Raw genomic sequence first — 18,084 nt, forward strand, 5'->3', positions numbered from 1 at the left:
CCACAGAGTGAACACTAAACCAAGAAATAATGGCAGAGAATATTTGTTCATTTTTCATCCTGGTGTCCATGCAGAATCCAATAGACAAGTAGAATGCTGAGTTTTCATCAGTCCTGCCTAAAAGCAGAAAAACAGGAGGGCTAGTCAAAATTAATCGAAATATTTGTCTCTTTGAAGGAACATGACTGATAAAACAAATATGAAGTTATCATCATGAGTGTCAAACATAACAGACAACAGAATAAAATGAATCAAAATGCTGGTGAGATACTGGTCACAGGAACTAAGCCAGGATAAATTCAATGCCAGAATTGAAGGGTAAAAATCTACTATATTTTATTAATCTCACACATTTACTCAGCCCCCTAATATGCCATTCTTAAATGTTCCCAGAGTTTAGGTGACCACACAAGAGCCATTACATTTTCTCCTAAGAGAATATTGACATGAAATTCTGCTGCTTCTATGTTTTGAGATTAAATTCCTTCAGGAATATGGGAGGGAAATTAAAATGGTTTGGACTTTCATATCTTTTGGTTTCCAGGTCCTTTGCTACCCTAAAGATGCCTGGCAATCAGGACCAAGCAGCCCTGCACCATCAAGGTTGAACATGTTGCTTTTGTTCACTCTTCTGTGGGAGGACATTTCTAGGCATGTAACCACGCCCTCTGAGACACAAGAGTGAATTAAAAGTGGATTTAGAGAGCACCAAGCAATGATAAACTGTACTTCTGAGAGGAATAAATTCACCGCCTACACTCTCTTTAGGCTGCTGAGGGAGTGACCGACCGAGGAAAGGAGGAAAATTCACCTTACTCTGGCAAACAAACAAGTATGGTGTCTTGTTCCTGTTATATTACAAATAATCCATTAGAACAAGAAAAAAGGCCTTACTTAAATATCTGAAGTTCTAACTTTAAACAACAGTGCAGAATTAAAATTACACCACAAAAAAGAGCTCTCTGGGAATTTATCCTACAGAATGACAAACATTCTTAGAAGTATGTGTGGAAGGTACCATGGATTCTTTAATCCAAGGAGCACCAGATACTTGAACCTCCTCTGTAACACCTGGTCCATAGAGTTGTCCAGCTTGTACTCTGTTGATAGGAGAGGTTTTGATGACCAAGAATAGGAGGGACCCCTGGAAATGGCCACTGATAGCCTACTCTCCTCCAGTCCAGCCTAGCTGGCAGTCCTGCCACAGCAAGATTTCTGCTGTTTCTTCACAGGACTCAGAGCACCACGAACATGTAAGAAATGCCACTCTGGTCATTGCACTATGCAGTGCAGAATTCTCTCTGAGTTATGAAACAAAAAAACTATATGGTGGAGAATGAAAATTGTCTTCCACAGCATCCCGTTAGGAGCTGAAAAATACAAAGCAGCACCATGGTTTCCCCATTCTCGACCTCTCAGCGATATTCTTCACTTCACCTCTTTTCCCAACGAACTTGACTCACATTTCTTTTTAATTTTTTTTAGTTTATTTCTAAACTGAAAAATGAAAATTGTGTATTTTTATCATGACAACATGTTTTAAAATACATATACATTGTGCAATGGCTATAAACTAATTAACATACATTGCTTATTTATTTTTGTGGGTGTGTGATAAGAACTCTTTAAATCTACTCTCTTAGTAATATTCAAAAATACAATACATTGCAATTAACTATAGCCGACATGTTTTACAATAGATATCTTGAACTTATTTCTCCTGTCTAACTGAAATTTTGTGTCCTTTGACCGCTGTCTCTTCAATCCCCATCCCTGGCTGCTGAGGGAGGGCCAACCAAGGGAAGGAGGAAAATTCACATTTCTTGAATTTCAACTCTGGACTAGCCTTATGCTAACTGCATTCCTTTCTTGGAACATATTTATTGAGATTCTGTGAAGGTATACTTCTTAGCTGTTCCATTCAGTCCTTTATGTTTCACGGAGTGGTTCTTATTGCAGTCCTTGGTTTTAGAGGAAAAAAAATATTAAAATTAAGATTATGAACTGCTGTCCTCAGTAGGTAGAATATAATTTATCACTATCAGTTAGTTGATTGTGGATTTATTCCTAGTTTTTATCCTGCATTTCACTTTGTCCTTCTTATTTTGATTCAGTGTTTCTCAAAATTTTCCCCTGAAGTATACCAACAGTGCAGGTCCCTTAAATCTTGGGTTGTCTGCAGAAAGTGATATGTGATTTAACTTTATAATTTATCTGGATTTTGCATACTCTATCATTAAATATGTGTTGGCTTTAATACAACATATTTTATATGAATATTAATTAAAACCAATGTTTACCCATGACTTCACATTTCTTGTGTCATATTAAGAGGAAACCCAGAGGACAACTATCTTCCATATATTAAAATTTTTTAAAAGCTGTAATCTCACCCCTGTAACCTTTCCTGGACCTTCACAATTTCTCTCTTGACGTCCTTGGTGCAACCCCCAAAGCTGGATGTTGTGCAGGCCCAGGAGATTATTTTCCTGCTAAAGGCCCATGGGATGCTCAGCTGTTTTTCATCATGCATATATCTTTCTTTCTTTTTTTTTTTTTTTCTTTTGAGACAGACTCTTGCTCTGTCACCCAGGCTGGAGTGCAGTGGCACAATCTCAGCTCACTGCAAGCTCTGCCTCTCGGGTTCATGCCATTCTCCTGCCTCAGTCTCCCCAGTAGCTGGGACTACAGGCGGCCTCCATCACGCTAATTTTTTGTATTTTTAGTAGAGATGGGGTTTCACTGTGTTAGCCACGATGGTCTCGATCTCCTGAACTCGTGATCTGCCTGCCTTGGCCTCCCAAAGCGCTGGGATTACAGGCATGAGACACCGCGCCCAGCCCATGCATACATCTTATGAATACTTTTTGAGTACCTGCCTTGTCCAGGTCACTATGTACTCTCCAGTGCTCCTTTTCTCTTTCTATCTGAATCCCTCACTGCACAGTCCTGAACTCTCAGGAATATGGAACATAGACTTCAAAGGATGCCTGACTCTTGTATGTGTGCTAAATGGCTCATTGTTTTAGCTTCTTGTCTGTGTTTCTCTTTCTGATTTTAATAAAATTGGTCCAAAAGGAGTCATAGTTTTTATAATTGGATTTTCTTGAGTTTCCTCTGTACTTACATCATCATCTTCTTCCCTATTTTCTTCCTGTGGCATAGGTCATGGAGACTAGGGGCAATATGGTTTCAATTTTACCCTGTGGCTTACTAGCTATGTGACCTTGAGTAAGCCACTTTACTTCCAGAGGCTCCTTTTTCTTCCTGATAAAATAGAGATAGTCACATTTAACACATAAGGTTGCTGTTAAAGTGATGCTCAAATAAGTCTACTAATGTAAAGCCCATGCATGGACCTGACTCATAATAGATCTTCAATAAGTAATGTGTTTTAGGGCCCAATCAGAGCCAGGATCCTTCTTGCTGCAAATACATGATGCCGCACAGTAGACAGCCTATACACATTCTTCAAGCACCAGGAAGGAAAGCACACTAACAACAACAAAGCAAAAGTTTTGAGAAAAAAAAAAGTGTATCTATTTCAAAAGCATAGTAGTCACTGTGAGAAAAAGTAGAATTTTGACGGAGTTCCTCACCGTTATCTTATGTTAAATCAGGGATGTGTGAGGTCGGAAGCAGCAGCATTGTTTTAGTTCTTACAGCTGTTAAAGGTCTTAAGCCTGCTTAATAGACAGGTGGAAACTTTGCCTTGCAGTGAGTGCTAAAAAGTGATGCCCTTCCCCAGACAACAGTTCTGCATGCTTAGGCTCTCCCTCAAAAAGGGTGACATGACAACAGTGAAAAATGTCGGTTCTCTGACTTACTAGATAAAAAAAGCCAATGTTTACTGAGCACCAATTATGTGTCACAGTTTACATGCATCATTCAATTTAGACCTCACTGATATTCCTGCCTTGGCACATAAGAAAACTCATGCTTATGCATATAGAGCTATGGGCCGTGGGTTATACAGCCACCCAGGTAGAGAATGGGATTTGAAGTCTAGCATTTCCAGTTCTGGAGCCTGAATAGAAAGGGTTAAACCTCTCTATTCTAACCTCTGGGCTAGACAATCCTACTGTTTTCCCAGGGCAAATGGCAATTACCGAGGCGGTCTGTATTAATGTCATTTAGGGAAAATCATGTTTCTAGACTGTTTTTTCCAGTGTAAATCTCACATGGATGAAGAAAATACATGACAAAGAAAATGAAGCCAGAAGAGTGAAGCGGGTAGGAGAAAAGATTGCACAAACTTAGGAAGAATTTGCAAAATGAGACAACATAGCTAACCACTGCCACGAAGCTACGTTAGGAGGACTGATGAAGTAAGTGGTGTAGCTGGGCCCTGTTCCTTGGAGGAAGGAGCTTTATAAATAACCGAGGCTACTTTTCTCTTTAAAAGAGAATTAAATGAATGTTGATTGTTTGCTTAACTAGCACAACGTGACCTTTATTGCTGGTGATTTTTTTTCTTCCGGTAAAAGGCAAGACCCTTGAGATCACAGGGCATCTCCAACATGTGGAGCTGCCCAGAATTTGTACTGAGGGTCCCCAGAAAACCATCTTGGTCCCAGACAACCTCACCCAGGCAAGCATGTGAAGTGCATGGGATAGCAAAGGGCTGGGTGCCATGGCATTTGTTTTTCATTGAATAGGATTAGGGATTTTGACATGAATGATTAATCACCACATTGCAGACGGCTGACGAACGCAGGAAAGAGTCCACTGGAAATGGAGGGTGCACGCAATCTATTCCAAACAGCTGCCGGGTGTTCCCATCCCTTCCGCCCTCCCTACTCTTGTCTCAGGTTCCTCCCTCCTTGTTTCTCTCTTTCACATTCTCTTTCTTCCTTTTCTAAGTCATTTTGTTTCCTCTCGCTCTCTCCTTTTCTTTCTTTCACAATCATTTTCTTTCCACCCCAGCCCATCTTAATTGATGTTGATTTTCTCTCTTCTTTCCACCATCACGCACCTTTTGTCTTACTTACATACTGAGCCTGTTATCCAGGCCTGAAGCCCCAAGGGAGAACACCCTGAGGGCTTTGTACAAGCAGGCAACATTTGAAAGCATTAGGCTAAATTGCAGCTTTCCGTATCACACTCTTATGTACAAGGGCAGTGAAGAGGAAAGTGGCCATCCGCTGACTGAAGAACATGAACAGAATTAGACAAAGCCACATATATACAGTTTTATGTAAAGAGCATAGTAGTAGAAAGAGGATGTGTATGGCCACCTGTCTCGAGTCCTGAAGGCTTCAAGTGACTCCTTCCTCCATGTTTGCTATAGTTTGTTAATCTTCTCTTTTACTTTAAAATGGTGTTTCCTTTTAACCATTTGGGTTTTAGAAAGCTGTGTTTGCTGTAATTCTCCTTCGAAAAATTATACCCTCAGAAATCCTTGAGTCTTTACAGCCTAGAGCAAGAACTCTGGAGTCTGATTTTCTTGTTTGATTCCTGGCTTTACACTTTATAGTGGTGATACCCTAAATCAGTGGTTCTCCGCAGTTAGCATGCATCAGAACCAGTGGGGACATTTGTAAAAATGCAGACTGCTACTTTCCACCACTAGAGTTTCTGATTCATGAAGACTAGAATGGGATCTGAAAATCTGCTTTTCTAATAAGTTTCCAAATGATCTTGATGCTGTTGGCCTGGGAATCATACTTTGAGGACCTTTTCCCTAAAATGACTTTCTTGGTCTCCATGCTTGTGGTTCCTTCCATATTTATAAATTCAAGTAAGATTTGTGACCTAGCATTAATAGTTTAGGAAATTGAAGATGGTTCTTAGAGAAAGAAAATGCTACCACCAAAACTGACCAAATATCAGCAATGAGTGTAATGTATCCAAGAAAGTCATCTATGACAAAGCTGTAAACTGCTTCTTAGTCCTCCAGAATCTTTTTTTCATACACATCTATTGATAGAGCCCTCTCTTCTCTGTACCATACCAAATGAGTATCTCCCTATCTACCCTTCTCTCAGATTCTTCATTTACAAGTGATTAAAAAAAAGATTAACTAGCCAAGCCAAACAAATTAGCAAGCTGTAAGAACCTCCCTCCTCCTGCCCAAAGTCCAGTGTGACTGCCTGCCACCAGGAGTCCTCTTAGCAGTCTGGGATCAATTAGTAATTGTAATTGAAATTGATCATCATTAATGATATAACTTTGGGCTGTTCAAGGTTGATTTCACTCGAATTACATCACAAAACCAGAGGCATTACAAAGAATTGCCGGCAAAAGGAAAATTGGAAAAAGCAAACAATCCATAAGCACTGACTCAAGTTGGATGGTCAAGTTGGCCCCTCTGCTTTTATTAGCCATTTGTTTCATTATACACAGATGTGGCTTTTCATGCATGGGGTAACATCTGTAAAAGTTTTTAATAAACTGATTAGCAATCAGCTGGCTTGAAACAGATAAGGTATAAGCTTTGTAAATGCCATCAGGTCCTTAAAACAAAGGGCTCTAAACCCAAGGCTGGCTTTGCAGACACCAGTCCAACAGTCCAAAGGCTTTTGAGGGAGCTCACTTCTTACAAACTCACATCAAGCAACCCTGTCGATACTGCTGACTCCACTTAATGTAAAGCTAGCCCTGTGGGAGACATTGTCTCAACACAGGTGAGAGTCTTCCTCGAGCATAAGCTTGGAAGGGAGATTGAAGAACATTTGCCTTTGATGAGGAAATACGATCTTAAAGCCCATGGATAGGTGACTGCTGTAATGTACATGGTCTCAAAAAGCTGAGCTGTCACATTTAGCTAATGGATGGAAGCATGAAAAACTTTGGAAATATCAAAGCTTAACGTTTTTCCAGTAACATTAATTCACTTATCCTGTACATAATTTTTTGAGATTACTCATTAAGCTGTTAAAATAGCTTTATATAGAATATGAAAAATATGGTTGCTTGTACGTGACTAAGAGTCTCTCAGGCTTTGTATCTCCTAACATTTTTTTTTAGTATAAATTTGTACCTGAGTGCTTTATTAACATAGCTTTTTGCATATAATTTCCCTAGTGGTTTTTTGTTTTAAAAGAAAGTATGACTGGAGCAAAGGAACTGCCAGTATTTAATAATGTTTGTATTTAAATATTCTACATAGAATTTGAAGTTAGTACAGTGAGGGAGTAACTTTGTGAGGGGAAGGTACAGATTACCATTTTACTCTTGCTGCCATGTATTTGAGGCTTTTTTTAAATCAGGGGAACTTGAACCAAAAAGGGAAGAAAGCTTGGTGTAAGATATAGTTTCTTTCCCACTCTCAACTACCCACCAAGATCTTTCTTATAAACTGTTTGTAGTTTACCCAGAAACTTCCCTGGCTAAAGTCCACAGACTGGAAATGAGTGTTCCCATCTCTGCCTCTGTCATCAGAACCTGGCCCTATTGAAGCCATTAACACCACTGCCTTGCTCTCTGTCACACGAACATGGTGGAAAATGGATTAATCTGAGAGTGGGTAGAAACTGAGGTGTAGCAGAATTTCACACAACTCGGGAATTTCACCGAAATTTTCTTAGCGTAAATTTTCTCATATGCCTGGTGAGAAACTGTAAATCATAAAATTGTGTTGAATATGAAATTGAGTTACAAGTACATGAAAATGCCTACAAAAGTTTGTTTTGTTCACCTTCGTCTCTTTCCCCAAACTCCTCACTAAAGAAATTCTTTTCTGCAACCAGAAAAGAATTCAACATTAGGAAAGGTGTTAGAGATGACATTTGCATACCCTGGAGTGCATGGAGCATAGATAATTCTTTATTACACATCATGGTCTGTAGCCTCCCAACGCTGTTCCAACTATATCTGGATGCAGTAAATTTTAACAATTCTCATTAAAGATTAAATTTAACACAGCGACAAAAATTTATTTGCACTAAGCCTAATGCAGTGTTCATTGTAACTGAGTAGAATCTCACTTTGGGGAAGACGGACTTGAAAATTTGTCATCCACTGTCAAGAGGACAAGGAAATCTACTATCTTTAATACATATAGTAAAAACCTCGAGCACAGATTGAGGTTCCTTGGAGTCTAGGAAGGGCGCCCCATGCTAGACTGAAGGCCTGTTCAGGATAAGGTTGCCTAACAACAGAGTTCTCCAAGGGAAATGCTGTCAGAAAGCTTGCTTGTCCTCTGTCAGGACAAATTTAGACATTAGGCTTAGGAAAGATGGGCCAATTGCTTAGATAAAATTTGGGAGGATATCCAATTTGAATTTACAGGGACAGTGCCAGTTATGTTAGTTACACATAAAGCTGAACTTCTCCTAAGAGCAGCTTGGAATTCTCCCTGTGTTCCCTCCCATCCAAAGAAATTGTGAGTAAAAAAACAAATAAAATCCAGTTGAATTAAGTCATGAAAAAAAATTGTTCTAATTTTCAAAGTAAACATTGATTTTAAATTTTCCAACCCCCTTCTCTGACTACAAAAAAAGAAACACAAATACTTGTTTCCAGAGACAACACTCATTTCCAGCGTTTGCTCTAGAAAACTGGACTGAAAAAAGTAGCTCTTCAGGTAGGTTTGGCAATAAATTTGAAGCGCTGAGCACCAAAGACCCTCCTCCCATCTTTATTTTTTCTTCATATCAAGACATTTAGGAAAGTTTTGTGAATTTTTTTTTTTAATTTGGGAATTTCTAGCATGTAGCAAAATGCCAAGCCCAGAGTTCATGCTCAGTAACCATTTTGTGAATGAATAGTTAAAATATGTAAGGTACTTACCAACTTCAATTCTCTGCTTCATTTTACTTAAGTACATATAATTAGGGGCATTTGTGTGTGTAGGAGCCTATTTGTGTGTAATGGAACATATGGGCACATTTTTAATGATTGTGCCCTCAAATAAATTGATATTATCACTTCTATCACTTCTTTCTCAGGAAATTAAAGTTTACATGGTCATGATACATTATTTGCCATAGCCTTTTACTGAAAAGTACAAAGTGAACCATTGTGTTTTAATTCCAACAGATTTGAAAAGTAAGATTTTCTTATTTCTTAACATTTTCTTTGTTTTTCACAAATTTATTTACCTACACCTGATGTTATAATAGGTGGTAGTATACTCCTTATGTATAAAATATATATTATTTAAATGGGCAAATATGTCTATAAGATCCGTTGAAAGATAACAGTACCCTGTCCCAACCATCCGCAGCCCACCCCAAGGTCCACACTCAAAAAGCAGTTATTGTTAACCTTTTTAAGCGATTTCTGTTGAAACTGATTTCCATGCTGTATTATAACCTGCTTATATTACTTATAACCTGATGTTTTAGCTTTGCATTTTTAGACATTACTTTTTGACGTCCTAGTAGACGAGACTTGAGTTCATTCCCCTATGCACACACATTCACACACAGAAATGCCATTCCCCATCTTTCCCAATGTAATCATTTCACAATTATTAAGTGAAATCTATAGCCAATGTTTTTTCATTGACAGATAAAATTGAATGTATTTATTGTGTACAAAATATGTTTTGAAGTATATGTACATTATGTAATGGTTAAACCTACTTGACAAATGCATTGCCTTACATAGTTATCATTTTTGTGGTGAGAACACTTAACATTCACTCTCTTTGCATTTTTCAAGAATGTAATACATCGCCATTAACTATGGCACTGAATTGTAGTCACTGTGCTGCATAATAGATCTCCTGAACTTATTCTTCCTATCTAATTGTAATTATGCATCCTTTATCAACATTCCCCCAGCCTCTTCTCCTGCCTAAACGCCCAGCCTCTGGTAATCACTGGATATAGTTTGGATATGTATCCTCTCTTAAACTCCTGTTGAAATGTAATTCCCAATGTTGGAGGTAGGGACCGGTAGGATGTGACTGGATCAAGGGGATGGATCTCTCGTAGCTTGGTGCTGTCCTCACGATAGTGAGTTCTTACAAGATCTGATGGTTTACAAGGTGTGGCACCTCCCCTCTACTCTGGTCTTGCCCCTACTCTGCCATGTGACCTGCTTGATCCCACCTGGCCTTCCACTGTAAGTGAAAGATCCGCCGAAGCCAAGCAGATGCTGGTGCCATGCTTGTGCAGCCTGCAGAACCGTGAGTCAATTAAACTTCTTTTCTTATAAATTACTCAGCCTTAGGTATTTCTTTATAGCAACACAAAGAATGGTCTAACACACCACCATTCTACTCTCTATTATTGTGAGATCAACTTCTTTAGATTCCACGTATGAGTAAGAGCATTGTATTTGTCTTTCTATGCATGGTTTATTTCACTTAACAATGGCCTGTAAGTCTATCCATGTTATCACAAACAGGATTTCCTTCTTCTTATGGCTGAATAGTATTACATTGAGCATATGTATCATATTTTATTTATCCATTTATCTGTTTATAAACAATTAGGTTGATTCCATATTTTAGCTACTGAGAATAATGCTGCAATAAGCATGGGAGTGCAGATATTTCTTCAATGAACTAATTTCATTTTTTTTGGATGTATACCCAGTAGTGGGGTTGCTGGGACATATGACAGTTCTATGTTTAATCTCTTAAGGAAGCTTCTTACTATTTTTCATGACCATACTATTTATATTCTCATCAACAATGTGTAAGATTTTCCTTTTTCAATATCCTCACCAACCCTTGTTATTTTCTGTCTTTTTGACAATAACCATTCTGATAGGAGTGAAGTAATATGTTGTGGTTTTGATTTACATTACTCTGATAATTAGTGATATTGAACATTTTTCCATATACCTGTTGGTCATTTATGTGTCTTCCTTGGATAAATGTCTATTTAGGTCTTTTGCTCTTTTTTTTTTTTTTTTTTTTGAGACGGAGTCTCCCTCTGTCGCCCAGGCTGGAGTGCAGTGGCACAATCTTGGCTCCCTGCAAGCTCCACCTCCTGAGTTCACACCGTTCTCCTGCCTCAGTCTCCCAAGCAGCTGGGACTACAGGTGCCTGCCACCACACCCAGCTAATTTTCTGTATTTTTAGTAGAGATAGGGTTTCACCATGCTAGCCAGGATGGTCTTGATCTCCTGACTTTGCTCATTTTTTAATAGGGTTGTTTTCTTGCTATTGAGTTGTTTTAAGTTCCTTATATATCTTGGATATTACCCCTTACAGAATATAGTTTGCAAATATTTTCTCCTATTCCCTAGGTTATCTCTTTTCTCTGTGGATTGTTTCCTTTGCTGCGCAGAAGCATTTTAGTTTGGTATAATCCCAGTTGTTTATTTTTGCTTTTGTTGCCTGTGCTTTTAAGGTCATGGCCAAAAAATTGTTGCCCAGACCAATGTCATGGAGACTTTCCCTGATGTTTTCTTCTAGTATTTTCACAGATCCCAGTTTTACATTTAAGTCTTTAATCCATTTTGCCTTTATTTTTGTATATGGTAAGAGATAAAGGTCTAATTTCATTACTTTGTTTGTGGATATTCAGCTTTCTCAACACCAATTATTGAAAATACTGTTCTTTCCTCACAGTGTCTTCCAGGTGTCTTTATTGATAATCAACTGGCTGTTAATGTGTGGATTCATTTTTAAGCTCTTTGTTCTGTTTCATTGTTCTACATGTCTGTTTTTATGCCAATACCATGCTGTTTGGGTTACTACAGCTTTGTAGTATATTTCAAAGTCAGGTAGTGTGATGCCTCCGGGATTATTCTTTTTGCTCAAGATTGATTTGGCTATTAGGGTCTTTTGTGGTTTTATATGAATTGTAGGATTTTTTTTTAATTTCTGTGAAGAATATCATTGGCATTTTGACAGGAATTGCCTTTGGGTAATGTTTAAGTTATGCTGATTATGTAATTATAGTCAGACATCACTTAAAGACAAGGATGTGTTCTGAGAAATGCATCATTAGGCCATTTTGTCATTGTATGAACATCATAGAGTGTGCTTACACAAACCTAGATGATATAGGCTACTGCACACCCAGGCTATAGAGTATAACATATTGCTTCTAGGTGACAAACCTGTGGAGCATATTACTGAACTGAATCATGTAGGTGATTGTAACATAATGGCAGGTATTTTTGTATCTAAACATAGAAAAAGTACAGTAAAAATACAGTATTATAATCTTATGGGACCACCATCATAAATGCAGTCAGTCATCGACTGAAATCTCATTATGCTGCCCATGACTATATTGCTTAGCCATGGATTGCATTGTGACTACACTTCCTCTTTGTAAAATATTTTTTTCTCAAATTAATAACCACTGTCTTGATTTTTATCTATGACTTTAAAATGACATTGTAGTAAAACTTTCTGACAGATTTACAAAGCTACCTCCAAGATGGTCAAACACAGAAGAAACCTATCTGTTTTATCTTGCATGTTTGGGGACATTTCCATTGGACCACATCCTCCTTGGCTCCCATAGAAGGGTTGTGCTTCAGACCTGTCACACCAGCATCAACTTGAGATGATTGCTCTGCCACATATTAGATCCCCATTTTCTTGGCTCTCATATCTTCTTTCTTGACTTCTCTCTTGTGTGCAAGCCTACTTTTAGACGATACCTTAAATCCTCCAGTAACTTCTGAGAAAGTGTACATATGAAAAAATGAAGTGTTAAGAGTTTGCTATTCTTGGGTGTGTCTTCATTCTACCACCTTGTCTAATTAGTTCAGCTGAATAACAATTCTAGGTGGAAATTGAAAGGCATTTCTCTTTTGTCTTCTATCTTTTTCATTGGCTTCTGGCGTTTGGTGTTTCTATGAAGAAAAATGCCACCTTGAGTTCCAGTCCTTTGTAAAAGACCCATTTTTTTTCTCTCTGAAAAGTGTCTGGGTCACTCATGGTGTTCTCAGCTTCACCATGATTGAGCCTTAATGGAAATTTGTTTCCATCCACTGTGATGAGCTGTCACCAGGCCCTTTTAATGTTATCTCTTTGACTTTTGGAAAATATGTCAATATTTGGTAATGTTCTCTCTGTTTTTTTATTCTCTTTCTAGAACTTATATTGTTCAGGTGTGTGATCCTATGCATTAACACTTCAATTTTATTATTTCTTTCAGATTTTCATTTATGTTGTTTTTCTTTCTTCTCATAGTTTTCTTGGGAACTTCTCACTCTTTGAAAGTCCTGATACCTAGAATCTAATCTTGTTTCATTCATGCAGCCAGTATCTATTTGGATATTAACTATAGGATTTTAAAATATTCTCTGTGATTTTCTCTGTTTTTCTCTAAGTTTCTTTCTGTCTTTCCTGTATTGGTCTCTAACTTTCATGTTAAATCCTTGCCTCCAAGTCTGGTGATTCTGGGGTATCCATTTACATTTGAGTTAGATGCTAAAAGTCTGATTGCATGTGGATAGAGCTGATACACTATTAGCCCTCACAGAAAAGTTATTGGGTGGGGACATTTTGGGTATGTTCACAATGGATATCTCATCTCAAAATGTCTCATCTCTTGCCTTAGTTTCCTCAGAGGAACTCTCATTTCCCTTTAACATGATTCTTGAAAATAAACACTGACGTCTATAAATATTTTATTGCTGTTGTTGTTTAAATGTTATTACCATACTTGAAACTAGCAGGCCTTTAAAAGTTGAGTTTTGAAATCTGGATGGAAAACATCCCAAATGGAAAACTGGGGAAGGAAATTTATAACTTGTCAAAACCTTCACGACAGAAACTTTTAACAAAAAAGTACTGTTTATAAGGCAGTAACAGCTGGATTCCCACATGAGATAACTGGTTGGCTTTGCTTTTCATGGTTTTATCATTTGATTCATGGGAGCTAATGTGAAGCAATACTGATGAGATTCTTAAAATAACTGAAATGTAGGGACCTCCATGGGGCAAGGCCATGTAACTCATGTAACTCATTTAATTGCATATACCAGCTCTTTCCTAGTGCCTGGGTGTTGGGTGTTGTTGGCAGGAGAAAAGCCAAATGAAAAAAATCCAACATCTTTTTCAGACTCTGCAGACCCTGGAAGTCAAGACCACTCAGAGTTCTAATTCCAGTAATTTATTAAATGGAACTGCTCTTATGACCTCAAACAGAGAGTGCTCTGATAGAAAAAAAATATGAATGGTTCACTCACTTCTCACCCCTAACAGCTGGCCTGAGATTGATATCTACCATTTCTGTCTTCACTAAGGTATCAGGTAATGAGAGCTGGTAAAGGATTTGGTGATGTTGGAATAAAAGCCTTCTATAATACTAAGAGCTGTCAGAATGTGGAAAAAATTGACCATGGAACATTGTTGCCAGCAAGAACTTTTTTTGTGGGATGTGGTCAGCCAGTGTATATTAACTTATATCAACACAGTGAAACATTGCATTGTTGGTCTCTAATAAGGTGATACATCAAATCAAAGATAGATGAAGTTATTTGCACCATTTCCAGTGCCAATGAAACAGAGAGGGTGCCTATGGCCATTACTTCAGAGCTGAAAACCATGTGCCTTTTCCCCCATTGGAATATATTGTAAATTGGTCAAGGATTCAAGAAAACCATAAGAAAAGCTGAAAAATGTCTTCCTAGATCATTGCTGCACACACACACATACACACATGTGTGCACTCGCAGTGTACACACATACATGCACACTTACATATTAACAGAGAAGAAACAAGAAATAAATAGCATGAGACTTAACAAGTAAACTAATGACTGATTTTGACTATGAGATAATGGAGCTTTCTGTAAGATAGTTGATATTTATAAATAAAGTGGACAAATTAAAGATGACTTTAAAATGATTCTCTACAGAAGGATCTATGTCAGAGTTTCTTGCCTGAGTTGCTTCCCTTGAGCCTTTATTTTATGGTTTTTAGATTAGTAACTGAAGCAATTGTCTAAGAGTTAGGTTGAGAAGGAAGAGGAGAAGGGGCAGCTGCTTCCAGGTGAAAACCAATTTAAAAAAGAAAAGGAAGCCTTGGGATTGATAATTTAAGGAACTGGAAAACTGGGAACTCATTTGAAACAATTTGATTTTTGTGTGGCTTTTCAAGAATATGATTATCAGTAATTGACAAACTTTATCCACAGAAACCTATAAAACCAATGTTTATTTCTTGAAAGCTATCCACGGTGTTGCATCAGCACTAATTTTTGGAGTTAGGGGAACCCTGTCGTCTTTCTGGGCTTATGCCTGAAGTTCAAAGACTTTTAAATTTCACAATCAATAAACTTAAGACAACTGCAACAAGAAAACATTTGTGTGAGTAGGGGGAGCAGACATAGGGTCACCAGCTATTTTTTTTTTCACAGTAGAGGCTTTAAGCAAAACAAAATCTACTATTTTACTATTTATTTTATTTCATAAGAAACAATAAGATCACCTCAAAAATAAGGCCACAGTCTCAAAATAAAAGGCAGTCGTTTACTTTAAGTTAGCTTAAAATAGGTTATTTGTATGTATATTCTTAATGCATGGTCTTTAGGTTTCTGATCTCAGAACATGCTAGTGAACATTTTGCATGATGCAGCGATGGTTATGGAAGGTCTGTGAGCCATGGATGCAGACATTGCCTGATATGTCTAAAGAGTTTCCCTGAAAGTCTTCTATTTTTTTTCCTGATATAACTAAGCACTAAAGAAAAGCTTAGAAATTACTTTGTTAAATTATTTGTTTTAGAGTTAAGGAGTGAAGGCTTTGACTTGCTTAGGATAGCTCAGTTTACCAGAGACTGGAAGGGGTTTTGGCCAGCTCTCCCATTGAATGCACTTTAAGATGTCGCCTATTACAATTCTTTTTGCCTGAGATGCTAACATTTTGGCACAGCTGTGCAGGATGTGTAGGCTCTTTAGGGAGGGATCCTTTCAGTTGAAAGAGTTTCATTACCAAGAAGTATTTATTGGGTACCTACTCAGAGCAAGCCCCAATGGGTTAGGAGGAGACTCCTTACTTAAGTTGTATATAATGTGATCTGGAAGACAGGTTAAGTACATGAAAATAAACCTAACAATGTGTGATAACATAGCATTGAACATGTCATGAGCAGGCACAGACAGTGAGTATCAACAGGGCCTGGCAAGAGTGTATAGCTGCATGTTTCCAAGAAACACTTACAGGAAGGAGGGCTGACCCATGTAATTTGGCTTTCGGGCCCAGAATTAGCATCTGACTGTCCAAGATAACCAAGAAGACTGAGCCTGTTAGACCTCTCAAAAAGTTCTGGATGGCCTCATCTTCCATGATTTCAGTTCTTACAAGATGAAGAACTCAGGAATGAGGGCAGAAGGATGAGCAATGAAACATATAACACCTTTTTTTTCATTCTCATTAAATGCTGCAACCTTCTCTATTAAATATGCTCTTGACCTTGTGGGACAAACTCTAGAAGCACATTTCTCATTTGCTGGCCTCTCTCTGGGCCTTCTGCGACATACTGTCGCTCAGACAAGTACTGTTCTTAATGGGTTTATGGGAAAGGCTTGGCCTGCCTTTCCATCTGCACCTTCTGCTGGCTCCCTCTGAAAAGCGCTAGCTTGCCATACGACATTCCCTTGAATTATTTAGATTGGTAAATCTTTCTGCATCTCACATCTTTAGTCCATCTGTTAGCCGGAGCTTTGCCTTTATAGGAAGTGTCCTTTATGCATGCTGGCATCTGTCAGCAGTACACTTTCCTCTTTTATTCATGATCGTCTATGGGAGAGGGTGCAAGCTGCAGAAGCACCGCATGCCTGGTATGCATTTCATTTTAATGGAAGATTACATGACTGGGGTGCTGGTTTATTACCTTGCTCCGCATGCATCCATTCATCACCTGGCAGCCCCTCACTCAGCCTGTTAAGAGCTGCTGGCCCTCCTGCAGCCTCTTGGTCCCAGCTTTTTGCAGGAAGTGGTCTTGATGGGAGAGAGCAAACTGCTCCTTTAAAACAAGAAGAAAGATCGTGAGAAAAGAAAAATTATATAATGGAGAATCAAGGCCAGAGTAAAGTCAAAGGTCTTGACCTTATGCTGATATCCAGATGCAGACATGGAATTATTTATACAAAGCACTAGATCCATTAAGGAAAATGTTACTGTGAATACCATATCATAGCTGAGTATGTTCTTTCTGAAAATTGTGATCTAAGCTTATACTTTTTTTTTCTGTTTTCACTCACAGGATAATAGAATCTTAGAGCTGGCTTCTCATTCAATTTTCCTTTTATTGATGGAATGGGCTTTATAATAATTTAACTTATAATTTAAATGTTCTCTGGTACCAAAATGTCATCATTTTTATGTCAATATAAAAATAATCAGTAACCTAAATAAGGTTATCAGACATCCTCATTGCAAGCAACATTCATTGCCTATGCCTCTTTTAGATCAATTAGTACCTGACAATTTTTGCATCACCCCCTTTCACTCACAAAAGTGTGCTGGTTTGGATGATAAACTATGGCCACCCTAGTACTAAATCATGGGCATGATCACTCTATGTAGGATCATTACTAATACAATTTCAGTGCCCATGTTACTGAATGTGTCTACTCTCCCGTTGGTGCCATGTCAAGCTACTTAACTACGCAAATAATGACTATAAGTGCCCAGTGAGATAGGGGCCAATATCTACATTTGCAAAACATTTTCTCCTTCAATCTAGGATCTTATTCAGCAGAACATTAACTCATTGATTTAATGAATATTTAAAGAGTGCCTACTATGTATCACACTCTTTTAGACACTAGGGATAAAATGTAAGCAAAAGTCTTTGCTCTTGTGGGACTTACATTCATTGAAAATGGCTAAAATTATATTCTGATTGACAGCCAGTTATGGTTTACTATATAAATTAAATTCGTAAAGGATATACAGAGTGTTCTAGGCCAGGGAGAGCACAGATTTTGTTAAGTAGTAAAGATAAGCAGAGCGAGGAGAACAACAGATCAGAGAGACAATGAGACCTTAGCACCAATTTAGAGACACTGGAGACATACAAACTCTTATTATATATGAACCATATCCCTTCTCCCTCTGCCACGGCATTTGGTACATCCTAAAAAGAACCAAGAAGGATGAAGGCTGAGATCCTGACATTTGTTACGGGGACCTATAGAAAAATTGGAAAGTGAAAAGAAGCTACATAGATTACTCCTGTAAGCATAAGTGAGAATTCTCAGATATTTTAT

Source organism: Gorilla gorilla, chromosome 1 (assembly GCF_029281585.2).
Source record: "Gorilla gorilla gorilla isolate KB3781 chromosome 1, NHGRI_mGorGor1-v2.1_pri, whole genome shotgun sequence".
Taxonomy (NCBI): domain Eukaryota; kingdom Metazoa; phylum Chordata; class Mammalia; order Primates; family Hominidae; genus Gorilla; species Gorilla gorilla.